Source organism: Adiantum capillus-veneris, chromosome 21, assembly GCF_014529385.1.
Source record: "Adiantum capillus-veneris isolate H3 chromosome 21, ASM1452938v2, whole genome shotgun sequence".
NCBI classification, from domain to species: domain Eukaryota; kingdom Viridiplantae; phylum Streptophyta; class Polypodiopsida; order Polypodiales; family Pteridaceae; genus Adiantum; species Adiantum capillus-veneris.
Genome location: NC_140951.1, coordinates 33,914,105 through 33,942,083, shown reverse-complemented (window position 1 = coordinate 33,942,083; position 27,979 = coordinate 33,914,105). Strand labels below are relative to the sequence as shown.

Here is a 27,979-nt window from a genome sequence, read left to right as displayed (position 1 = left end):
GTCAAAATTGCTAGTGCGACATCGCCAATACCACCCGTCGCACCCGCTTATGCGAGGTCGCAGAATACGGGAAATTCAAAGCCAAGTTCCAAAACAAACATAGGAACAGGAGATGACCCCATGTATATGAATGACCTCGAGGATGATTCAGATTCAATCGAGACAATGGAGACTAGAACCAATACCACAAAGGGAAAGACCGACAAAGAAAACCGTAACATGGAACCAAATGAAAACCGAATAAGAGAAAACCATAAAGAGCCTCTGAAAACACCACAAGTGTTTCCAAATCCAATCCAAGACCCCCAAGATAAACCGCAGGGGCAAAAAGGGAAGAATCGTAAAAAGAAGATTGGGACGTACCAAACCCAGTAGACGAGATTGAGCAGGTGAAACATCTAAGAGGTTTAGTGGAGGAGACTCAAAGGAAACTAGAACCAGAACCCATGCATGTCAAAATTCATGACACAGTGTTTCCCACGCAAGTTCATCCACCCCACATGAACCATAGACCGTTAGCCATATCTAGTATCATCCAAGAAGGGAGTGAGGACGGGACATCAAAAAGTGAGCATACACCCTTCTTGTTGGAAAGGATGTTTAACGAAGGAATACCTGATTCCATTGAGGAATATGAGATTCCATCCTCACCAGTTCCTATTCAAGGACCTACACCCTGCAAAATGCCAATGAATGTTGCCAAACTAGTGGACTTCATGTCTTCTGAGGTCCGAACCACGATCATAGCAAAGTTGTATGGAGATCCTGAGTTATTCCTTGCACTTCGAGCATTTCTTAACGGAGAGCTATGAACGGGATTACCGCAGTTTGCGCAACCAAATAGGCCTGACTCTATTATGATTGATGAGGAAAATCATGTGCAATCACTTGACTTAGATGGACACGAGTCCGTGATCAAGGTACCCATTAACGAATTAGGGCAGTATTTTGAAGGCGACGAGTCTAATGCGACCCTACCCATCACTACCAAGGGATTAACTATAAAGGGAATTATTGATGGTGGTGCGGGAGTTAGCATCGTTACAAAATATTGTTGGGAATCCATGGGAAAACCCCGCCTCAGTGTTACTAACATTGTGGTAAAGATGGCAAATGGTACCATAGCCAAACCTATGGGGATGCTCAAGGATCTTAAGATCAAATTTCTAGGACACAAGGTACGACATACGTTCATTGTAATGGATTTCTCTAAACACCTTATGTCATATGAAATGATTTTAGGACAACCATTCATGAGGGAAGCACAAATGGTTCATGATTGTTCTAAAAATCGTGTCTATTTGCAATTCCAAGACTCTGTCCTTAGAGTGGATTTGGTGACTGGTAAGGTACACCCCTTAGGGAGTAAAACCATTATTGATCATCGCTCTAACACCACAGTTCACTTGGCCCCACTACAATATTGTTACACTTGTAAAAAGGATACAGACATTGGCCAAGATTCTCCTTACATGGATGTGTTACCGGGTATGATGGAATCAGACAACGTAGACTGGGTACACCTAGCTGCAACCATAGATACCTGGGGAAATAGAGGAACCACTTGGGTCACACCAGAGGGGGAAGAGGTACCACAAATTGCACCTCTGAACATGATAAGTGTCATACATGCATCTTCTAAGGGCAAGGCAATTGTGGACCAATCTGACAGTGACACCGATAGCTCAATAGAAGACTTTAACCAACACGACTCAGACACTGACTTCCACAGTGAAACGAATTCTGAATCTCATGAATTAAAGAGTGGAGCAAGTTCAGAGTCAAAACATTCGGAAGGACCGAGCACATCAACCCATGATAGCTCCTCCGAGAGTGAAGAGGACACCAACGAGGACTCCTTTAGTGAGCCAGATCTAAATGCAAATCAAAAGCAGGTCTCAAATAAGAAAAAGAAAAACTTTAAGAGGCATCGATATCGAGCCAATGTACGTGCTAGGATAAAAAAGAAGAGATCCTCAGCAGAATGGCTCAGTTATATAGGAGCATGTGATGCTCATCGAAAATTGGTAGACGATTGGGGTGAATATCTCCAAAATGTTATGTGGTGTAGACCACGACCCCATGACATAGCCCAATTAGAGATCATAGACAAGCCAAAGTTGAGCCGCACTACAAGGAGGCATCAAAACCAAGAGTTAGCTCGACAACACAAGAAAGCAGAAATGGAAGCGCAGACCAAAGCACAACCAGAATCCACAGACTTGCATCCTGCACCAGAACATTTCAAATCTTACACCACAGGGGAAGCAAAGGCTGTGTACACAAAAGCCCAAAGAATACCTATCAATAGGAATAATGGAATCTATGATGGTCCGGCAATAGTTAAAGAAATAGAATTAGCCGACCCCGGTGAAGAATCAAAACCTGTTTTTATTGCCCAAGACCTCACAGAAGTTGAAGAGGCGGTCCTCAAAGAGCTTCTCAAGGAATTCAAGGACATATTCTCTTGGACATACCATGATATGAAAGGTGTTCCACCTTCTGTGGTCCAACATACAATCCCTATGATTAGCACTACGAAGCCCGTACAACAAAGACCCTACCCGATGAATCCTAAGTACGCAAAGATCATTCAAGAAGAACTAGAAAAGCTTATCAAATGTGGATTCATATATCCTATTGAACACTCTGAATGGGTGTCTCCAATAGTTATCGTGCCAAAAAAGAATGGGAAACTCAGGGTGTGCGTGGACCTCAAAAAAGTTAATGCAGCTACTAGAAGAGACCATTACCCCCTACCATATTCCGAACATGTACTCGAAAGAGTTGCAAGCAAGGAAGCTTATAGCTTTCTAGATGGGTACTCAGGCTACAACCAAATCACGATAGAGCTAGAGGACCAAGCTAAAACTGCCTTCATCACAGAATTTGGCGTGTTTGCATTTCGTGTGATGGCTTTTGGTTTAACAAATGCCCCTGCTACATTCCAACGATTAATAAATACTACTTTTAAAGAATATTTGAGAGAGTTTTGTGAAGCTTTCTTAGACGACCTTTGTGTTTACTCTTCTTGGAAAGAACATCTATCATGTTTGCGGAAGGTGTTTGAAAAGTGTAGGTTATATCGTATCTCATTGAACCCATTCAAATGCCAATTTTGGGTCAAGCATGGAGTTATTTTAGGGCATATAGTATCTAAGAATGGTATCTCAACCGATGAGAGCAAAATTAAAGTGATTCTAGAGTTACCACCACCAACCAATTACAAGGGAGTTCAAAGGTTCATGGGACACGTGGGTTATTATCGACGGTTTATTTTATTTTTCGCTGAGATAGCACGTCCTTTGTACAAGCTTCTCATTGAATTTAAATGGACTGAAGAGTGTGACCAGGCCTATGAACAATTGAAGAAAACACTAGCAAGTGCTCCGATTTTAAGGACACCTAACTGGGATGTCATTTTCCATGTGCATATTGATGCATCAAACTTTGCTATTGGGTGTGTTCTCACTCAACCAGGAGAACATAAATTGGACTATCCAATTAGCTTTGCAAGCCATCAATTGAACGATGCTGAAAGGAACTACACCACTACAGAGCAAGAAGGTTTAGCAATGGTTTATGCAGTAAAGAAATTTCTCTACTACCTTCTGGCAAACAATTTTGTATTTTATGTGGATCATCAAGCGTTGTTGTATCTGGTAAACAAGCCATGCTCCACAGGAAGAATCACACGATGGTTGTTAATTCTTCTGGAGTTTGATTTCACGATTGTAGTGAGACCCGGTAAAAGGCACGTCATGGCTGATCATTTGTCTCGCATACCCAATGGTGAAGCCCCTACAGGAGTTGATGATGAATTACCCGATACTTCCCTATTCATAGTTGAGACTATGCCTGAATGGAGTGAGAACATTGTTAAATTTTTAGTTAATGGTTTTCCACCCAAGGAACTTCGTAAGGATATCGCTCGAAGGCTAGTAAAAGAATGTGAACCCTATTGTTTGATTGCCGGAACTCTGTATAGACTAGGCAAGGACGATATTCTTAGGCGTTGTGCCCGCGAGGATGAATATTTGTATATCTTGCAAGAAGCACATATGGGCATAGCAGGAGGACATTTTTCAGGAGACCTGACTGCTAGAAAGGTGTTGCAATCAGGCTATTGGTGGCCAACTTTATTTAAGGATGCATCAAGATGAGTGCCAACGTTACAAGACCACACAGCGCAAAGACAGAATGCCCTTACATCCTATTAAAGTAACCCAACCATTTGAAAAATGGGGCTTAGACTTTGTAGGTCCAATTAGTCCCGCAGCTCGCAACACTCAATCTTGATATATTCTAGTTGCTACGGACTATGTAACAAAGTGGGCTGAAGCTAAGGCTTCACAAAAAGCTGACGCGAGGATAACAGCTAAGTTTCTTTTTGAGAACATTATCACAAGATTTGGTTGCCCTTTTGAAATTGTTAGTGATAATGGTACCCATTTTATAAATGAGGTAATAAGAGAGCTTACCACGACCTTTATGATATCCCACCATAAGTCTACACCTTATTACCCGCAAGATAATGGACAAGCCGAGAGCACCAACAAGACTCTAATCTCTATTTTAACCAAGACGGTAGAAGCTCATCGCACTGATTGGGATTTGAAGTTGACATCTGCTCTATGGGCTTATCGTACTGCTTATAAAGTGGCTATTAATTGTACGCCATTCAAAATGGTATACGGCCAAGAAGCGGTTATGCCTTGGGAGTTTGTCATTCCTAGTCTTAGGGTAGCTTTGCAAGAAGGATGGAATGGTAACCCCTTAACCGAGCGTTTGTATATCTTAGAAAAACTAGACGAAGAGAGACAGTTGGCTGTGCAAAATGCTCTTGTGGAAAAGGATAGGAGAAAGAAGTGGTTTGATCGCCATGTGAAGGACAAGGACATCAAAGTTGGTGATAAAGTCCTTATGTATGGAGTACGTAAAGAGAAGAAAAAGTTGAAATATGCTGGTAAAGGACCATATAGAGTATGTGAAATTACCCCACAAGGTACCCTTCGTGTGGAAACTCTTGATGGAGTTGAAACCATTGGATTCCTCAATGGGAGTAAATTCAAAAGATATTATGATCCTTTAAGCCAAGAAGAACTACGGGCCATTCATCAAAAGAAGGCCGCCAAAGCACAAACCGAGTTAGACAAGATACAAGCTCAAGCTGAGGCTAAGGAGCGACAACAACGTATAAGACAAAAACGAGAGGCTAACCTTGGAGTCACAAATGCATTCCACGTGGAAATCGAAGAGGATTGGTTGGACTCTGACACCCCTCTACGATACCCTATTGAGTTAAATAGTGCCTATGGAAAAGTGCTATATAACGCCTTATTGGACACGGGTGCTAAATATAATCTGCTATCCTATGGGGTGTGGTGTCAGTTAGGGAAGCCACCTCTATCTGAGAGTATTATCCAAGTCAAGGGTGTCAACAAGAGAAAAACTACGGTTTTTGGAATCTGGCACACTTCTGTCAGTTATGACAATGGAATTGTAGCTCAATACTTTTTGGTCATGCCTACTGGAACTATGGAGGGTAATATAAACCTAGGCCGCACTTGGATGATAGCCACCAAATGCACTACTGATTGGGGGACTGGGGGTGTTACAACGCAAAAGCCAACTCTTAGCCCTACCACTCAAGCCATAGTCCCTGAGATATTGCCTAAGGAAATAAAACCCAAGACATTGCATGTCCAGGAGGTTGAACCATATGTCCCCATAGCCCAACTCTCTAGAGCTTCAACTGATGTAGTTGAAAGAAAGCTTGAGACACACAAGAACCATCCTAATATAACAGAGAAAACATACAAGTGGGTCCCTAAAGCTTCTGTAGTGAGCATGGTTGATGCAAAAAAACGGAAACCTCGTAAGAACCGTCCCACTCACTCCAAGAAATGTAAAGAAACGTTGCGTTGGATTCCTAAATGACTATTGGAAGCCCAAGGATACTATGAAGGAAATGATCAAATCTGGGTGCCCAAACGTAAGGTGTACTCTTACCTGTCACCTGGCCCATGTAAACCCAATCCTGTGGCTCCAAAACAAATTGAAAATCGCGGAAAGGAAAAAATCATGGAATGTTACACACCCGCTCTAGAGCTAGTTTGGGTACCAAAGAAAGAACGATTTGTTCCACCTAGCTCAGGAACAGGGAAATCAAATGAAGGTTCTTGCTCTTCATGTAGTTCCTATACGCAAATAGAAGCTTCGACACAACCTCCACCTACCACTGTACATATCCATACAAGCACGAAAGAGTTTGCACCTCCCGGGGTAAGTTCACCACCTACAACAATGTTGCAAATAAAATCATGGGAGAGTACCTTACCACCCTTGCAACTAGATGAAACGCATAGGGCGGTCGAAAACTATTGGTTAAAGCCTTCACCCATAACAACTTGGAACAATTGGTTTCAAAAGGTGACGACCTCATTCCAAAAGGTATGATCTACCCAAGGAAGGGGGGAGTGTTTACTAACATCAATCATTCACTCGCTCCCCTCTCAACCTTCCTCCCTGACCTCTCAATTCCAATCTTAGGGAATGTATATATATAGCCTTATACTCACAAAAAAAATAAATAGTAAAGAGCAAGAGCGACTAGCAACGAGAGAGCACCCTATCAGATCTTACATATAAGTCCAAATTCACCGTGTCAATTCAAGCAACACACAAAAACAACTCTTATGTTTTAAAGGCCTAACCAAATCTATCTGTATTGTCAGAAATGGCTACTTCACCAGAGGCATGCACTTCTATTTTTGATGAAAGGTACCCTTTGTCTTTTCCTCAAGTGTTCTACGTATGCTACCCTATACTTTCTTGCGAATGGGATTTGATAGAGAGCCTTGCATGTGAGAGAAATTTTGAGGAGTTAGAATGGCTGATACGTCTATGGCTAACTAGTGATCCCTACCCAGTAGCGAATGTGTCTCCAGTGGCACATGCTTATTCTTTTGCACAAGATGAGTATCCACGCATCGCGAGGTTCTTGATTAGCATGCTTGCACAAGAGGATGATGAAGAGAAACTAATAGAGACCGAGGAAGACTATGGCCTCACGGACAACGATTTTATTTATCTAGATGATGAGGATAGAGGCCTAGCCTTAGGGTGGCCACCCGGTTTATATAATATCCTCTTTCCTTGATTCTAAAAGGGGTGACATATAGGTAGGTTAGGGGTTTAGATTGTGTTTTGAGTTTGTTTTTTAGGAGTTTTAATTTTTCACACTGACATGCCTCCTAGAGGTATAGTGCCTGTTTTTGGATGTGTTAGGTAGGACTTATATGGATCTCCATCCACATGGCTGAGGACATCTGCTTCAACGAAATGAGCCACTCCATACCTCCAGGTGTACTACTTTCCATGATTCATGTTGTTGGATATGTGTAATTGCTAATAATGATTTTTCATGCTTTGTTTGAGTGCAATAGTTATGATTGTTATCTGCCATTATAGATGTATAAATTTGTCTTTGCTTAAGTTGATTGAACTCCAGTTTAATCTTATGGATGAGCCTGGAGATTAGGAGACCGTGACTTTAGATTAGCTCATTTACTTGACCACTAGGCCTAGCTAATAAAATTATCCGAGTATTTGAGACCTTAGGAATGTTTTAGGCAGAGAAAGGCTTGCTCACTTAAACAACAAAAAACACTAGTGCGAATACCAAGGAAATGGAAGCAAAAAAAAAAAAACATAAGTGCCACAAATGAAAAATCTTACGCTAGAAGAGAAATCCTGGCTTGAATTGGTACTTCACTCACATGTATTGTCTATGGTACTAGAGCCCTAGAGGTTCCCAGTGTGGGCGCTTTTCCTTGAGAAGCAAAAAACCCCGGACATACAAAATAAGCACACACGTCACATGATTGTGACCCAAAGTAAAAAAGTATTAAAAAAATAATAATTAAAAAAATAAAGAAAAATTAAAAGACTTCCATTGAGCTTACAGTTAACATTTCAAGCTTTTGTTTGCAGTTGTGAGAGCGAGTTGGCTAATCAAAGCTGAAAAGCATAATTAGGGAATCTTGCATTTAGATAATCTTCTTAGCTTAGCTAGTACTAGAGTAGTTGTTTTAACCTTAGTCATAACTAACTAATTGATAGACTCACCCATAAGCTCAAAACTCTTGATTAATTAATTTACTCAAAGTACAATTTATTTGTCCTTAATGGCAGTCTAACATTTCATAAATCTTACATTTACTCATTTCCACATATACTTTACATTCCCCTCATGATTTATGGCAATATAATTCCACTTGCTAAAACAGTGACTTTGCCTTGCAGATTCAAATCTAGATGCTCTACAACATGGACATACCAAGCTTCAACTCAATAGCTTCCGAGGACGGAATCTACATCAAGAAGGGGGGCAATGTTAACCCTCGTGGCTCACGGACACCGTAACCGTATTATTTATTCAAGTAGAGTCAGGCACCGGGCTTGTCGGTCCAATAGGGAAAGGTAGAGTGATCGCCGATGAGAGGCGCACTCTAACACGAACATGCTAGGGTTAGTTGGCTAAGCATGGGCGCCCAAGTGTGAATGGGGTGAGCTCACATAAAAGCCAATTAAACCTAAAATTGAGTCATTCTCTCATTGTGCAATAGAAGCTGCTCTTGCTCCATCTCCACCTTCTCCTTCACCATCTCCTTGTGTGTGTGCGTGAGAGAGAGAGAGAGAGAGAGTGTGAGAGTGTTTGTGCGATCGAGCGTTGCAGCGGCACGACGGCGGCGAGGCGGTTGAGCGCGGCGTAGCGGCGTCTCCCTCTTCTTCGCGGCGCGGGAATCCTTCATTCGCAACTACGCAGGAAGGTGAGTGACACACCGTTCTTCCTTGTGATCTTGTCTGTTGTATGACTGTGTGCTAGGAGCCTTTGTGGCTCGCACACGGCGCGTAGCAAGTCCCTAGCCTTGACAAACACACAATAAGTAACTCCTCATTGTAACTATCTAACTTAAGTTACTTCTAGGTGTGAACAACTTAGGTTAGATAAATCTAACCTAAGTTACTTCCAGGTGTGAACATAGTTCAACACACAACAAGTAACTCCTCACTATAACTATCTAACTTAAGTTACTTCTAAGTGTGAACATAGTTCAACACAAAGCAAATAACTGCTAACTTTACTTTTATTGAATCACTTCCAAGTGTGAGTTTCCTCTACACAATGCAAGTAATCATTAATTAATTTACCTCTTAGTGTAAGATATACTTCACACAGAGCAGATAAAGAAAATCAACTCCAAAATATAAAAACATTTTGTTTAAAGCTCTAAATTTCTATTAAAAAACTCAATAACATTAAAACTCATTTTTTATATATTTTTGTTGTTATTGAGGCTCACCTATAAATGAGAAGAGGGGAAGAGAGCTCAATGGAATGAGCAACATGAGCCGTTTCCACGGTATATAAAGAAACTTACTTCGATCGTAATATTAGTTCGATCAAAATTTTATTTGATCGAAATATTATTCGATTGAAATGCTAATAAATTATATGTTACGGTGGTTTTGTTGATGTGGCACCGTATAATATGGCCAAATAAAATTAGGTATCGTATAATACGTCCGTTAAAGCGTATTATACATACGCCATATAACGTACAATGAAACTTAGCAATGGAGCAATTCAAAATTCAGCCAAAGTTGGGTGAAAAGGGAAGGAATGTATTGAGGAGAGTGATTGTTTTTCTCAATTCTAGATGGAATACAACTGAGAGAGAGCTAATCATGTGAAGACTTGTACTGTGCATGAGGCCTTCCCTGCATGATGAGCCATGTTTTGGGTATCATCATGCATGCACATAGCCTCCAAAAGAGCGATAAAATGGTGCTGCATTCCAAGATCAACACACAGCCCGAAACATGAAAAGGGAGGCCATCAGCAAGCATGCAAGAATTCTCTCTAGGAATTCAGTGGGGGTAGAGAATTCCACACATAGGGATCCAATGTTGGGGCATTGATGTACATCATCTTTGTCAAAATTGACATGGACTCATTCCGATTTTTTGAATTGGTGATGTTGATCACAAGGATGTGCAACATGGTGCATGTGCTTGCACATGCCCATGAGGAGATCAATAAGCTCTAAACTCTTGACATTGGTTTAGCCAAAGTTGTTCTATGATGTGAGCAGGAAAATGCAATGCTATGGGTGCCACATGTGCACAATGGGGTGCTAGTGCATATATAAAGGCCTTGGGCAAGTAGATGGTTGTTGAATGTATGCTTAAGATGTTTTTTAGGCCAAGAAGGTTCCAAAATCGGCCAGTTAAATTGGCAAGTTGAGGTTTTTGAAGTGCTAGGATTGTGCCTTGGAATGTTGTGTTTGAGATGCTCTATGAACCGATCTAAACGGCTCCTCAAACGGAGCTACGGTGTGGAAGATATCCCTGCTCAAGGCTAAAATTATTTGTAGATCCCCAACAGACTAGGTAGGAGGTGGATGATCAGAGCTAATGTCAGTGGATAACTTTATAGTGCTCAAGTGGTGCATGTCGATATTTTTGGATCGTTAATCGGAGTCAGACGGGCAAGTTATGGCTAGTTGAGGTTCTCAAGGGGGCTACTTGTGTGGCAATTTGACTGCCTCAATAGGCATGACATCTGGAATCTTTTGGGATTTCCAAGGTTCTTAAAGGTTTTATGCATTGTAAGAGTTGGCAGGTATTAACGATTTGTTGATCAAAGTCACGGTTGGCTAGATATGTCGAGTCAAAGTTTGGTGCAATTGTGACAGAGGGGCAGTGCTAGATAGTTTTTCCCGGGCACGAAGTCATGGCGGTGTCAAATGGTGGAGGAGAACTGGAATTTTGGAGTTGGCAAAGTGGAGTTCTTGTGTGACTTTACAAAAAGGAAAGTCAAAGTGGGCTCCGGAAAAAGGCTTAGGTGTGGATCTTATGGTGGGCTCTATGAAGTTTTTTGGAGGGTTGTGAGCCATAGGGCACCACATGGAGTTGGCAAAGTGGAGTTCTTGTGTGACTTTACAAAAAGGAAAGTCAAAGTGGGCTCCGGAAAAAGGCTTAGGTGTGGATCTTATGGTGGGCTCTATGAAGTTTTTTGGAGGGTTGTGAGCCATAGGGCACCACATGGTATGACGATAATCTCATATGCAAGCATCATGGGTAGATTTGAGGGATATTTATTGAGATCCCTCTTGCGAGCGATGGCATCAATGCCTGTTGACGCTACGTGTTGTGGCCCGTCGAGCGGTTTTAACGATAATTGGGCGCTACGGCGGCCATGATGTTGGCATGCTGGCAATTGGAGACAGTGTTTTGTGGCAAGGGAGCCCGTAAGGGTCCTCTTCACACTGTCCAAAGGGGCCTAACATTTTTTGAAGGCAAAGGGAGGTCCTCTCCCTTGCACTAGCGACCTCGCTAGTGCAAGGGAGAGGGAGTGAGAGCTTGAAAGGGAGCTTGAGGAGTTACAAGTTGAGAGAGAGAGAAAGAGAGAGAGAGAGAGAGAGAGAGAGAGAGAGAATGAAGTGTCAAATTTCAAACGTGCCAAGGGGGACTCACGACATCACTCCACTCTCTACCTAAGTCCAATGTGCTAACCACTACAACACGTACATGCATTTGCAGATGTAATCACGCCTATTCATTACATCTTGTACAAAAGTGGTGCCTCCCCCAAAAAGTGCCATCATCGGCTGAGCCAGTCATCGCCATGGACACACATACAGCCATGCCAATATTTAACTAGATCCCTCATGGTGTTGGCAAGGTTGGCCATGCCATGGAACTAATGAGACTCAAGAGGTGATGAGGTTGGGGGGTCAATCTCAGGGTGCCTTCAAGCGTCATAATGACTACATCATGGTGAATGAGTCTCATGGCCAAGCGTTACTCTATGGGTTCTTTCAATCCTCAAACTGCCATGTCTCTCAGCGTCTTGTTGTCCTTTGGCTTGATGGAGGCTCAGGTTGCTCGTCTGTTGGCAACAGAGTCCTTAGCAAATTGCAGAATGGGGCTTGTCCATTAAAAAATGCTTGGACCAAAATCGCAAACATCATTTTCTTTGAGTTGTCCTATGGCACTGGCTTTTCCTCCACCCAGACTTCATTCCTATGGTCCTAAATTTCATCCTCTTCTTTTCCCTTTCCTCATGACCTACGTGGTCTCTTGAGGTTATTCCTTTAATGATAAATCTCCATGTCTTCTTCTTCTTCTACCTCGGAAGAAACTAGTCAGATCTCCTCTGCTTATAGTTCTAGCATTTTAGACTTAACTTATATAAGAAATATGATAGCCTAATCTCTTTCTCTCCATGCTTGAGTTTGATTGCATGCCTTAGATTCACTGATGTTATGCTCTAAATTGTACTTATCATATGACCAATTTTCATTCAACCACAAAAATCCAAAATCCCTAAGCAGTCTGAAATACTTGTGATCCAAGGAGATTCATAATAATCATATACATACAATTTTAAATAGGAAAATTTAAGTGCATGTAAGCATGACTTATCTTTGTTCACAATAATCTCCATAGCCATCATCACTGCAAGTCCAAGAGCATAGCCATAGCTCTAATACCACTGCTATAGGTGGGAGCATGGAAGGTGTTGCAAAATAATGAAAATAGCATAACACAGGCCATAAAACGACATATCCACATACTTGGCAAGTCGCACAAGCGCGTAATCAAAGATATACACGAACAAAAGAGATATAGAGCAAGAGAAACTGAGAGAGCATGTTCAAGTGCACCTCCAAGAGCGAGGAGAGAAGACAAGAAAGAAGTAGAAAATTGCCAGTGGGTGCAATCTTCCCCCATACAGAAGTGCATTTTCCTCTTGCACATATTCATTTAGTAGATTCTTGAATGCTCAAAATGAATACATATTGGCCAGCCGGACATAAATGGCCATAGCTCATAAAGAGTACGTAAATAGTGAAATGTACATAAATATGATATCCTTTTGTAGCTCTTCAATTTTGCCACTTGTCATCTGCAATAAATAAGTGACTTTCCATTTCCATCACAAAAAATCATTAACTACTACTATATATGGTTGAAAGTTTACACAAAATAAATAGTTGGCATTCAGATAAGTGATCCTTTTGAAGAGGAGATCATTATGCTTGATTTAGATACTAATTTTTTTTATCATAAAGTATTTGGCAATTATTTGAGTGGGCATGGCAAAGAAGTGGCACTTGGTTACAACCAAAGGTCAAGTGCTTGGGGCATTTATTTTGAGGGTGATATAGTCTACAACCCTTCCTTATCCATCTCTCCTACTATTTTGACTCCTTGGTGCTATCATCTCTTTGACACTTGGAAAAGTTCTTCCTACAATGTGCACATGTTTTTGAGTTTCCAACAATCCTTGGCATGATACCTTTATGGGATGGAAAGATAAATTCAAGATTGGGCAATGCTAATGATGCTCCTCTCCTTGAAGGTGACCCTTCTCTTTCCTATGGTGATATATGTAAAGGTCTTATCACTTGAAGACTCTTCAAGAATAGTGTATACCTCACACATTATTAAGTCATCTCCATAGACAATATCCATTGAGCATGGTTGCAAAGTTTTAATCTTAATGTGTGTGTGTGTGTGTGTGTGTGTGTGTGTGTGTGTGTGTGTGTGTGTGTGTGTGTGTGTGTGTGTGTGTGTGTGAGTGAGAGAGAGAGAGAGAGAGAGAGAGTGTGTGTGTGTGTGTGTGTGTGTGTGTGTGAGAGAGAGAGAGAGAGAGAGAGAGAGAATTTATCCCTTAAAATTCCCTTTGAGGAGTGTTTTTTGATGAAGCATTTGAACTCACACCTTTGTTAATAAGGATTTGGAAGCTAAATAATGTTGCTTTGAATCTTTAGAAAAATCTTAATGAACTTATTCTTGAAGCTTGTGTGAGTTGACCACTAAAAGGCTTTATCTGCAACTTGTTGGAAATCCCTCTATTGAAGTTGGCACCGGACACATTGTGGGAAAGACCTCTTGACAGAGATGGAACCAATGCTATTTGGTAGGAAGTTCTCATTAGGAAGAAGGGGGGCCTTGGGGAGAAAATCCCAACACATGGGAAGGCACCCTAGCAAACCTGACTAGCATAGTAGAGCAAAATATATGCCCATACCATATGGATGTAGCTTGCAAGACTTCTCCCACTGACTCTTTGAGTTGAGTTGAAGAATTGAGCCTCTTGATGTCCACCCACCTTGCTTTGTCAAGATTAAGGTGCTTTAGCCAATGAACTCCTACCAAGAAAGCCTTTTGCCAAGTTCAGGATACCAGAATCCCATGTGGGGTTTGCATGTGATGGTAATCAAAAAATAAGATTTTATGCTTGGCTTCCCTAAGGCTACACATCCATTAAAAAATGGTGAGGAAATTAAATGCTAATTGTTTTGGGAAATGGGCCTCAAATGATGAGGTTAAGGGCTCTATGGAAAGATGATGAGAAGGCGTATCCACACAAGTGATCTATGGAATTAAGGGTGAGAAGAGGAGAGAGTAATTTCTAAATAAAAATTGAAGACTGTACACACATATAAAGGGCTAATTACCCTATGCTTAGACCAATCAATCAAGTGATTAATTAATCACTTCGGAGTGATGTCTATGTGATCAATTGAAGATTAATCAAGATTTTTTTGCCAAGTAGGAATCATGAAAAATGCAGTAGATAATATTCATAGACTTTTCCTAATCAAGATCAATCAACCCTGGAGGATAGTGGCTTACTTGGGTCTTTCAATAGCATGCCCACACACAATTAATCAAACACTCAACTAGTGGTAGTGATTTATCCAGAATGCTACAACATAAGAAGTTAATCACCTCTTATGGATCTGATACCACTTGTAAAGATTATGGTGGTTCATGAGTGTAGCACCTGTAATGGTAATTAAACAAGAACCAATGTCACATTACACAAGATGTAGCAAATGAACTATATTATTGACCACAAACTCATAGTAGAAGCATGTACAAAATGGGGTTACTTAAGTAGAAGTAGCTAGTGTAATATAAGAGTATAGTACCAATCAAGTTGTCTCTAGAAGACACCAAGAGGCACCCCAAATCGGCCCTACAAGTATGGATTTAACCCATGAAGCTAGGGGAGTGCTTTGCCATGATGTACACCTCATTTGGACTCATCACGTGCATATGAAAGTCACATGATTAGATTCCACATCAGATATGACTAGAGAAGATGTATATCACACGAAGACCCTAACAACATACAAAGTGGAGTTCACAAGGAGTAGTTGGTGCCTTGGAACAAAGCTCGCATACCCAACAAAGGGTTGGACAGACAAGACGTGAACCATGTCCGAAAGCCCTTCCAAGGGAATTAAGAGGTTGAGAGGTGAGTCATTATGCCACGTCACTGAGTTTTTCAAGAGGAGAACATCAAGAAGCTACCTCTTGAAAAAAGAGTATATAATCTTCACAATCTACAGATGGAGAGCATGAAAATAGAGAGAAAAGAGCAGATTGGGAACTAGAGCGCTTTGTGTGTGTGTGTGTGTGTGTGTGTGTGTGTGTGTGTGTGTGTGTGTGTGTGTGTGTGTGTGTGTGTGTGTGTGTGTGTTTTGGGAGGACGGGATATATACAATGGGAAAGAATTGGCCAGAGTCAAGGTGGGAAACGATCTTCAAGAACATTTGGGGCCCTCAATGGCCAGATAGGATGTAGGTCTTCTTATGGAAGGTGCTATGGGGATCCTTGCCAACCAGAGTGAAGGTCCTTGCTAGGGGAATTGGTCCACATAAATGCTTGTAATGTAGAGCATCTTGTGAAGATCTCTCCCACCTGTTCAGGGAATGTCTGAAAATGTGTGGACTTGCAGGCAAGATTTGCAAATGGATCCAAAGAACCTGGAAAATAGGATTCTTCAAGAACGATCTCTTCTTGGGAGGGAAGGTGTTTAAGAGTCATACACTGCTCATTGCTACACAAATCATTAGATATTGCTACTTTAAACCCATTTGGAAGGCAAGGAACAATTGAATTTTTGAGAACTCTCTAGAGGCAGCTAAGTTTGAGGAGATAGTCCAAGAAAGTAGGGTAACGATAATTGCCATTGGTAATTAAAGGAACTCAGAAGAGTGGATCAGGACCCTTGGGGCTACTGGAATGGATGTGCAAAGGTGAATGTGGGGGATCATCCATAGTCAAGAGATGGCTCCTCCTACAGTCGATGTATTTAGAATCCTTGATGTGGTCATGGCTCGTCATGAACATGACAAGAATCTATAATTTTTGGATCTGTTAATATAATCCCCTCATCATTACGAGTTTTGCAAAAGAAAAAGGAGGGGATATATACATGTATATATGCCAAGCTATGCATAGGGATTGCCTTGTCGCCCCCGGGTTTGGCAAATGATGTGTGAAGATCACATGTAATCTATATCTATACTATATACAATTGAGCTTAAAATTTTCAAGGAAGGAGAGGGTATCCATGTGTCACTCTCTCCTTCGTTTCAAGAACCTTAAGAAACATTTGGTTTGACATGTAAAAGTGAAAGGTAAGTGAAAAGTCATTTGGTTTAAAATGTAAAAGTGAAGGGTGAGTAGGAAGTACTTTGATGGTAGAAAATGAAAAAACTTAGTTTTGACTTCTCACCTATGTCGAAAAGTCACAATACTTAGTACTATATATATACTTATATTATTTAAGCTCTTTAGTAAAGCCATGGAATTTCACTCCAACCTTCAATGTTGAAGGATGATTACTTTTATTTTTGTAAAGGGTGGCTCTACTTCGTAGCTTGAGAAAATAACGAGCAGCGAGATATACCACGCCTCGATAAGTTGGTCTGCCTCAAACGTCGTGTGTGTGTGTGCGCACGTGTACGCATGTGCGAGAGAGAGAGAGAGAGAGAGAGAGAGAGAGAGAGAAATGCAGCACATCGCAGGTCTAAGAGAGAGAGAGAGAGAGAGATCAGGTTTCATTTTCTATGGCATCGTCGAGTGTGTCGTAGGTGTGTGTGTGTGTGTGTGTGTGTATGTGAGAGAGAGAGAGAGAGAGAGAGAGAGAGGGCCAATCCCATTCAGTGCTGTTGAGGAGTGTGTGTGTCTATTTATGTTTGAGAGAGAGAGAGAGCCATTGATTGGCCTTGGCGCTTGACAGAGAATCCCCCCCCCCCCAAAAAAAAAAAAAAAACTCGATCATGATAACAACCCACCACTTACTTCATGTACAACTTCTCAAATATTGACGCAACAGGTCTCATGTAATCTCCTCTATCAACACTCCTGGCTGCCAACAGCTGATCCACCAAGAGCCCCACACCCTTATACACCCACAACCCTCTGCTGGCTAGGACGTCAAGACTCTGGATGGCTTGCTGAGCCACCTACTCCTCTACCATTGCCTGTCTGCCACCCTTGACCCGAAGAGCTCCATTTTTGCCTAGCTATGGCCCTCCACGAGAGAGAGAGAGAGAGAGAGAGAGAGAGAGAGAGAGAGAGAGAGAGAGAGAGTCCCACATCCGCCTCCACACTTTCTTCGTCTTTTTTTTTGCCAGGCAGCAGTGGATGCTTCAATGTTGAGAGCTCCAACGTGATCATCTAGGCTTTTTAGCTTTCCCAAGTTTTCACATCGATCTTGAACTCCTGACATAGGCAAGAAAATGGGGTTATGCAAGGAGGAAGGTGGCATTGCCTGCTGCTACAGTGCTCACGGCAACGGTCATGCAAAGTGGGTCTTCGATTCAGTGTTTGGGAAAAACGTGTCTCAACTTAATATCATGCCATTTTCAATTTCAAAAAATGCCAGTTGAGGACAAGGGGAAAAGGAGAAATTCCACCCCAAAATAGAGAAAAATAGTGTAAAAACCTGCAAAAATAAACCTAAGTTTCTAGATTTCCTCTTGAAAAATTAAAGAAAAAGAAATTTTGTATGTTTGAAAAAATGATTTTTCGAGAACACTAATGTGATTGCACTAGAGGATGATCATTGCCAATCGAGGGTATTGGCCTTTGTCTTGGAGTTAGCAATCCTTTGCTCATTTGGATCCTCCTTGGTGGTGCATACCTAATGCAAGCCCTTTGCCTCCCCCTAGAAATGATGACTCCGGTCTCTTATAGTAGGGCTGCCTCCATACATGTGTCTCCATTGTAGGACTGTTTCCATGTCATTTTGCTTACATTTAGAGCCTGGTCACTTTGGAACGGCTAAATAGCCTTCCAACTTTGTTTGCAAGTCAAGAAAACTGGCGGCTTCAAAGATTTGACTAAGTGATGAGACAGAACTTGAGCAAGTTCCTGCTAATCGAGAAGGCCTCAAAAGTCAACCATGTGATACTCTATGCCCATTTCGAGGCTCTTAACTACCACGATTAGATAGGTAGAGAGAGAAGAGCTGGCTCGTGATCAAGGACAAAAAGTAGACTCCCTGGTACACGCAACCAGGCTCTTAGACTATCATGTACTTCATTTTAATACTACAAACTAGACATGCAGCTTGAGAGAGAGAGAGAGAGACGTTTTTCTTCCTACTGACGTGGTTTGAGACTCGTTAATCTTGAGACCGACTAATTTGGACTCACAACTATTAAGTTTAGGCAAACATTATCCAATCCAAACATTGTTTGCAACAAGTCGTCATGTTGCATAGCAAGTTAGGAAAGAGAGAGAGAGAGAGAGAGAGAGAGAGAGAAGAAGAAGAAGAAGAAGAAAAAGAAGAAGAAGAAGAAGAAAAAGAATTTTAGCTGATAAATGTTGATTCTTGAATTTAAGGGCTTGCATGCTCACATACTTATACAAGGAGACGGGGACATAACTTTTAATATCATAGAAACAATCACAATGATCTCAAAGGTTAACGAGAGAGAGAGAGAGAGAGAGAGAGAGAGAGAGAGAGAGAGAGAGAGAGAGAGAGAGAGAGAGAGAGAGAGAGAGAGATCATCCTAAAGGTCAGATTGACCTATGGGACCAAGTACAACATGTAACATGCTTGAAGACTATATATATAAGGGTGGCCACTGACAAGTTGAATCCATGAGGTGGCTAGGAAAGAAAGGTATGTAGACCATGGTATGGGCTAAAATGTGGGTAAAGCAAGTTTGATGTGATCAAAAGCTGAGCAAGCATGTAGGGTATGATGATCGCGCTCTCAAAATGTTAAGGGATATAATTCGCGTACAAAAAGAGACTCTCCTCGATGTAGTGCCTCAATGCTCTTTCTCACATTTAAGGGACTAGAAACTAAGCCAAATGGCTGCTATGGTATAAAATATGGGTAAGGGCAAGCATGTGAATGGTTGAATACAGTCTTCTCTCTCAAAGAAGAACATGCATGTATGTATGTATGTATGTATGTATGTATGTATGTATGTATGTATGTATGTATGTATGTGTGTGTATGTATTTTGTAGCACTCCCTTTCTTTTAGCATGATGCCCAAAACTCTTGCGAAGAGAAACGATTGAGTGAACTTTTCTGCTTTCATTGCCCTCACATTTTAAGGTGCCAGTGGTGCCCAAATGTACACAAACAAACAATATGCACCTTATATTATTAACCTGCTTATGGTCAATTGCAAGAGACCTTTACACCCATGAGACGAGTCTTGGTAGATGCAAGTGTACATGCTAGCTAGATTGAGTGCAATCCAACCTATAAATTTTGAAATTTATCCACACATAGAGACAAAGTTGCTATAGCCATGCAATCACCCCCAGGTCACACACCCATCATGAATACTGCCTTTGAGAAGCAAACAACACAATGCTCACCAAATCATTTGTGCATACCAATGGCAAAGTTTCTTCTACTACTATGTGGTGTAATGTTGGCATGTTGGGTCATGGCTGGTACATGCATCCTAAGTGCCAACAAATAGCAGTTGATGACTTAGTTGACTGTGATGCCCCAAATGCAAGACCAAACCTACACGAGAGAAGCATGGAAGAGTTGCTATCATGACCAATGCCTTGATTGGTAAGGATGGTGAGAGGGGATGCTAATGCATCTAAAGAGTTTGTCGTCCAATGCAAACACTATATCCAAAGAAGGATGCTAGCTTTCTATCAGTCTATTTAGAGGGCCACTACCACTCACCAGGGTCCCATATCAATTGTGTGAGGGGGACATCTCTAACCTAATCGCAAATTCGTTGCCTCCTTAGAGAGAAACATAGAATGTTAAGACAAGACATCATGCGAAGGGAGCCCATTACTTAATTCATTCCCAAGAGACCTCAAATTGACCTGATAATTCTTGAACACAACACACACACACACGGATAGAGAGAGAGAAGGGGGGGGGGGGGGGGGGGGGGGGGGGGTAGGGGGGAGGGACAAAATTGCCATGATTAGGAGGATTATGTTGGAGCATGGCATGACCAACTAGAAGGATATTTATCCTTGGTCAATCCACAAGAATCTGAGAGTAACTACACTTCATATACATTCAAAAAGGTAGACATAGTGTCAATCCAAAATATATATTTGTGCTTGGTTGATGTGAATGTGGAGGGCACTTAGACCTTGTGTGTTGTCATACATTGTCATCTAGAAAGTAGTTTTAGTGGTGGTTGATGCACATGTGTATTAAAGAGCTATAAAAGCTCACATGAGAATCATAAGCATTTGCCCACATTTGCTCTCCCTATGAAGGGAAGGAGAACAATGGTTGCTTCAATTGATGCAGATGTAGCCGCGATAATGCGCGGGTCACATACTAGTATAGATTAACTATGAACTTACTTCAAATTTCAAAGTCCATTCACTGATTTTTATTTTATTTTTTGAATTAAAAATACATTAAGTCTAAGAGCAGTTGAAGACCTAAACAATTTCCCATTGTACACCATCACTAATTGGTGAAGGTTTACGGCACAAGTGTTCCTAGCTTCAAATTGTTGTTTCTCGAATCCTCAAATTTTACAAGGTGGAAAAAGTTCTTATGTATAGGTATTGGGAATGCTTTTCTCTTGTTGAGGGCTATGAATTATTTGATATATGGTTAGTAGAATGCTTTAGAATAGAGTTCGATATACCTCTTCTTCTAGAGTGTAATATGTAGACATTGAGAGCTTCTTTGATCCCATTAATAATGATTAATGTTTATGGGATACAACACATTCACTCAGGGATTTCCAATGTGAAAAGGTCCATGGAGACAATTGTGGGCATTGTAGCATTTGCATAGGTAGTAGCATGAGTGAGGGTAGAGGACTCTGTCTTTTTAGCTTCTTCAAGTCCAACATCTATTGCAGATTGGAGGGCAGTAATAATATGGGTTTCAGTTTCAGTCACTGTTGTAATGACAGCCTGAATTTCAGGAGCACAAGTACAAGGGCAAGAACAATGACAATTGCAACCACATGAGCAACCACAACCACAAGCACAACCACAACCACAAGAAACAGAGCAACCACAACTACAGCCACAACTACAATAGCATCCTGTGATTCCGCATCCACAAGAACATCCACAACCACAACCACAACCAAACCCACAACTACACCCACAACTACAACTGCAACTGCATGATGGACAGCTACAATCGCTACAGTCACATGAGCATTCGTCACTGTCACAACTGCAATCATCTGGTGCAACCAACATTGGTGCAGTTTTGCTTGTATTAAGGGTGTTTGGACCCCTCCTTGTTATCCCATTGAGTCCATCTTGTAATATTGCTGACTTACTCTCATTGTTATTGCAATTAAGTTTGAAAAAGGTCTTATTGCCCAATTCATCACTCCTTCCTTGATTTACTTGCAATCTTGTGCCATTTGGAGAAGATAGGGATTTTTTATCCATGGAGGTGGTTCTAGAGTTATAGCTCGTGCACAATGCAGGCAATAACTCAGATCCTGCACAAATCATGAGAAGGCGATCATGAGAGAGAGTTTCTAAGAAGGGAACTCTTATTACATGTACTATTCCTTCTAAGTAAAGTATGATCACATACATCCTTGCTAGTTTTCCTAATAGGAAACTTTTAAAGAGTTGTTATAGATTTACCGTTATCCTATATAAATGGCAAAAAATAATCCCCTCATTTTCTGTCAAACCAACAATTTTCTAATTTCCTACTAGCACAGGGTTGAAATTAAGATACACACCCCCAAACACTACAGAGAAAAATAATCTTATCTCACATCATGGTTACCTGCGACCAATAATATGTGATTGTATAAGGAGTGGCATTTCACTTCGCAACCCTTGGAGCAAAACCCATCGAGAAACCCACAATCCATCATGTCTTTAAATTTCATTGTGTGTTGCAAGACTCCACTATAAAGGCCACAAGCAATGAAGCAGTCCCTTGTTTTGTTGTACTCTAGCTCTATAATGTCCTCAACTTTCTGTAATGCCAAAATTATTCAAACTTTTGTCTCCTTCTCTCAAAGAAATCAAAAAGTTTACGAAGATTAGCAAAAGCCACATGCTAGGGTAAAGGAGCCAATTTAGAGACAACTTTTTTTTGACCCCCAAGTTAGGACAGATCCGCCTCCAATTAGAGACAAAAAATTTGGCATATTTGTAGAATCTTGCTTATGTGCCTCATTGTGATTTGCCGAAACGTGTACAACATTGGGCCTTGAGTGTCTCTAATGCTTCAAAAAATCTCAAAATTGAATTTTTCCAGATGGAGCATTGAAAAAAACCTACACATATCAATCTTGGTGTCATTCGAGTCGACTTTTCATGAGGATTTTGGTGGAAATTTAGATATTCAAAAATTTGGGAACGACAAAATCCTCTAATAAATGTTAAAAATGATTACAAAATTGTCTTGAAATTGGCTCTTTTACCATACGTGCTGCTTGAATGTTGAACATACTTACTCCGATGGGACTTTTGCTGAATGAGTGGGTTCACATGTTTTAAAGAGCCTTAGAGGCCCCATATCCTTTTGTTAGCATGACCATGTCCTTAAGTTTATTTGGCATTTTTCAGAATTAGTTAACCTTACCATTGGCTCTATCACAAAGATGAGGGGTTTAAAGTGTGCCCGCTATGGTTCAACCCCTTCCACATGTGCATGCGTGCACAATCTTGTAAAACTAGGTGATGCAAAGCATAAGAGCAGAGTCCCTCTATGCTGTTAAGATCTCAGTGAAATTAAGGTCCTCCCTCCATCCTTAATTTCAAAATGTTGCGGGATGGCTCCCCTGTGAGCTGGGATGTACTTACAATTGTTGGGAGACATCATGGCTCGGCTCGAGCATGACCTAAAATTGCTATTTTTTTAATTCTGTACATGTTAATATTGTTCACTCACCATTGTGCGTTTTTTTAATAAAAAAAACAAGGTGAAAATTCACTATGGCCTACATGACGCTATTGAGAAGAATTTCAATATAAGAGACGTCTTTTTGTGTGTGTGTGTGTGTGTGTGTGTGTGTGTGTGTGTGTGTGTGTGTGTGTGAGAGAGAGAGAGAGAGAGAGAGAGAGAGAGAGAGAGAGACCAGTATTTCAAAACATGTGGTATCACAATATGATATTATGTTTTTTATGGCAAAAAAAATGTAGCAATGAAATATTTAGACTACAATAGATTCCAAAAAGCATAAAATAGAATGTTTGATACAATACTTAGCCCCTCTTTGAAGACGGGGAGGTACACAAATGTCAACACCTAGCTGGCACTAATCTGCAAGCTTTATCCAATGGTCCAAATATGCACCTAAAATCCAACCCTTTATCCAATGGTACACTTATGTAGTCCAAACAAGATAAAGACTTCACGACGGCCTCAAGAAAGCAAATTCTTTTATTGTGATAAACTGAGTCATTATTAGAACACATTTGACATATTAAAATGGTCTGTGTTCAAGAAAAATGGGTCCTAGCTTAATATCGTGATGTTTTCAATGTTAAAAATGCTGGTTGAGAACAAGGAGAAAAGGAGTAATTCCATCCCAAAATAGAGGAAAATAGTATAAAAAGTTGAAAAATAAATCTAATTTTCTAAAATTTTCTCTTGGCAAATTCAAAAAAAAGAGTTTTGTATGTTTAGAAAAATGTTTTTTCTCAAACACTTTAATGGAGAGAGATTTTAGAGAGAGATAGAGAGAGAGAGAAAGAGAGATGCATGTGCATGCGAGCACACACACACTTTCAAGTCATTTGAAGCCTTGATGTACTTATTGGAACATTTTTCTCTTTCAAAGTTAATATAATGGTGACCATTGGGGATGGGGAGAGGTGCAAAGAAGAATTGTGTTTCTATTCTAGGCCCACTAGACTTTTGTGAAAGAAGCTCTTTCTCTAAATGAAAGGAAGGGAGAACGTGGGCTCTTTCACTCTTTCACTATGGCCTACTCAAACTATTGGAAGTAATTTCATAATAAGAGTCTTCTTTGTGACACTGGTATTTAAAAACATATAATATCACAATAAAATACCATTTAAAAATATATATATATATATAACAATGAACTATTTAAATTACTATATATCTCAAAAGCATAAAAATAATGTTTGACACAATGCTCAATTGTCCCTTTAAAGCGAAAGGTACATATATAATTTAATTACTCACAATTGTGAGTCTTTTGCTATTAAAACAAGTGAAACATTCATGACTGCTTTCAAAAACAATAAGAAAGTGATAAAATTGTTAGGTTGAATTAAATTGGTATCAGTGTTTGGGAAAGGATTGCCTCAGCTTAGTCTTGAGTCGATTGAAAATCGAGACTAGGTAATTGCAAACCATGGTAAATAGAAGAAAAATCGATGAAATATGTGAGAAAATCGTATAAAAATTTTACAAATCTCAAAATTTTTGCTAGTATTTTTTATTTTCTTCTTTGTGAGGAAGAAACTTGATCAGCAGCCGCTTAAGAAAAGAGACTTTCTCGAACGTGCAAGAAATGTAAAGCCATGTGAAGTTGTGAAATGAAAGGTGAAATAAAAAGAACTAATTAATATATATGTATGTGTATAGAATTTATTAAAATTATGCAAAGTGAAGCTTCACTTTAGCTTTCTAAAACAATAATAGAATACAAAAAAACATGTGTATGTGTAAAATTTACTAAAATTTATGCAAGGTGAAGCTTCACTTTAGCATTCTAAAACAATAGAATTTAACAACAACAAAGACATGTCATGATGTGAAATGAAAGGTAAGTCTCCATCATGTAGGGTGTGAAATGAAAAGAATCTCCCTAACCCAACACAACACTAAAGGTTTCTTTTAGAAAGACAAAAAAAAAAGACACATAAATGTCAACACCCTCTCACAAAACCCTAGAATACATAATTTAAAAAAAGTTTATTATCATTAGCTTGTCATGTGGCACTAATGGCACTAATCCACAAGCTTTATCCAATGGTCCAGAAGATGCACCAAAAATCCAACCCTTTACTATGAACTACTCACGTAGTCCACAAAGAAGCACATCTAGTAGGGAATACCGGCTTATGTAGACCAAAAAGAAGCACACCTAGTATGTGCTACACATTTCAAAAAAGAAAACAAGCAAGAATCTTCTACAATGCTTATCATCGAGCACGAGTAGAAAAGCGAAGATGAAGGAGAAATTGGTGGGACAGGAGACACAGAGTGTTATGAGCGCGTATAGAGCTAGAAGAGAGCAAGAGGAGGTGCTCACAATGTACAAGAACTTGAATTTGATGATAAGCTTAATATTGTTAACGAGACTTAATAATTTATTAAGAGAGCTAGATAAAAGATTAGGCTTACATGACGAGTACAAGACAAGGTTTGATTGCAAGGACAAGACTTGAACATAAGGACTAGAAGAGGGATTTCCTCATTGGAGCCTCACAACTGGTGTTGGCGACAGTGAGGGGCTTGTGGCCTAAGATCCCTATTTATACTAGTGCTTGAGGAGGTTACTTGAGGAGGTTAGAACTTTCTAGGTTCTTCTTGAGGAGTTTAGAATCTTCTAAAATTCTTCTTGTTCCTTGTAGTTCTTCTAGAACCTTCTTCAACTTTCTAGAGCTTTCCAGAAACTTCTAGATTCTTGTGGAATCTTCTCCAAGCTTCTAGAATCTTCTACTGATGATACGGGTGATGACATAGGTGATGATGCAGGCAATGACATAGGTGATGACATCAGCGATGATGCAAGTGATGTCATAAGCGATTGACTTCAAGCATGCGCTCATAACAGTTTAGCAAGACTGAGGGGCTTGTGGCCCAAGATCCCTATTTATACCAGTGCTTGAGGAGGTTAGAATCTTCTAGAACCTTCTAGATTTTCAGGAACTTCTAGATTCTTTCGAAATCTTCTCCAAGCTTTAAAATCTTCTAGTGATGATGCGGGCGATGATGCAGGTGATGTCATAAGCGATTGACTCTCAAGCATCCATGACACAGAGACACAGAGGAGTACGTGAGGCACAAAGAGAGAGGGAGTGTAGCTACGTATTGAAAGGAAGACAAAATATTTTATTGTTTTGTAATAGCCTGCTCACAGTGTGGTCAATGAGCTAAGCATGGTGTGATGATTAGTGCATGTGACATCTCCGTGTCCCTGAGCACTCGGGTTCAAGTCTGGCAGACAACAGTTTTGCTTCCTGCGCCCGCTGTTGGGAGAAGATAGAGTGAAGCAAAATCTACGAAGATTCCGTCTAATAAGATTGAGAACTTGGCATCTAGAATGCGGGAGAACTTTTCGTTCTGGATTCTGATTGGTTGATCATCGTAATAACTCCTTGATGTAGAAAAATCATAAGAATTAGTAGCACTACAATCTAGGGTGTTGTCCTAATATTATGTGATCACAATATTTGCAAATTTTATTAAACACCACTGATGTCAATAATGCATGCTGGGGCTTGGCTATAATAGAAAAAAGAGAGACAAGAATAGAAAAGAAGAAGGGAAGATAATTCTTCTGGGGTTCATAATTCCGTGGCGACTTGTGTGTGTGTGTGTGTGTGTGTGTGAGAGAGAGAGAGAGAGAGAGAGAGAGAGAGAGAGATTTTTAATAAATATAAATTGAAGAACAAACCTTGCAGCTACGGGTGACCAATCCGTCAATGTGGCCATCCTTGACAACCACACATTTGCCAGCCCCGAAACCAGAGAATGCACACTCGTCTACTGATAGTTTCGCGCAATCGTCCTCTTTGCCTGTATCGAATCCATAATCTCTCTCTCTCTCTCTCTCTCATGCATACACGCCTGAATTTTGTGCTCACCCAATTGCTTAGTTCACACGGGGCGTACCAGCTATCTGCGCAAAGCCATGAACTGCTGCGTACTCTAAAGCGGATGAAGGCGTGCTAAGCTTCCATGGCGCATCATGAGCTGCTGCAAGCAAAGCAGGGAATGCAAGGAGGAGGTCGATGGACCCCAATATCACCATCGATAACGACGCTGCCATTGTCATAGCGACCTCTGCATGAGCTGCTTGCAGCTTCTACTATTTATACTTAACGTGCCATGAAGCGAGCAACCCTTGGCCCCGGCTTCCAAATTGGGCGATCCGCCAGCTTTTGCAACATCGACTGCCAACGTGCCAAGTCACATACACTGTCGATACCTTATAATCAAGCCAATGAGCTCGTACGATAACCTGTAAGGCATATCCAGACAAAACACATTTTACATTTTGTTATAGAATCTCGTACCATTTCTGAGATTGGCCCCCCTATGGCTCGTAGCATATTATATTCAATTCAGTGTGAGCTTCCCTTTCAAAAGGAAACAAGAGTATAACATTTAATGGCATAGTAACATGTGTGTATAGGAAAATGGCATGAATCATTAGAATAAATTCCTAATGAGAATAATGAGAGTGCTTGAGTGGAGAGAGCAACAAAAGCATAACACCTAGTTAGATAGCATGAACAATACTTCAAAAGAGAGAGAAATTAAGCTACTGATAACATTTGAGGACCTGATTTTCATGGAGCCGGTCCCCCCCTCCAAAAGGCTTTGTATTATAGGTTTCTCCCATCAAGAGAGACATTTTACAATACAATTCTTTGTGTTCCTTCAATACTAGCAAGTGCAATGAAGATGGGAGCTTCAAGCACTAAGCAAAACACGTATT

General features: G+C 40.5%; 1 pseudogene; it reads right to left on the bottom strand.

Annotated features, from left to right (window-relative positions):
* Positions 1-27,313, bottom strand: part of LOC147430758 (uncharacterized) — a 54,298-nt pseudogene extending 26,985 nt beyond the window's left edge.
* Between the last annotated feature and the right edge of the window lie 666 nt (positions 27,314-27,979).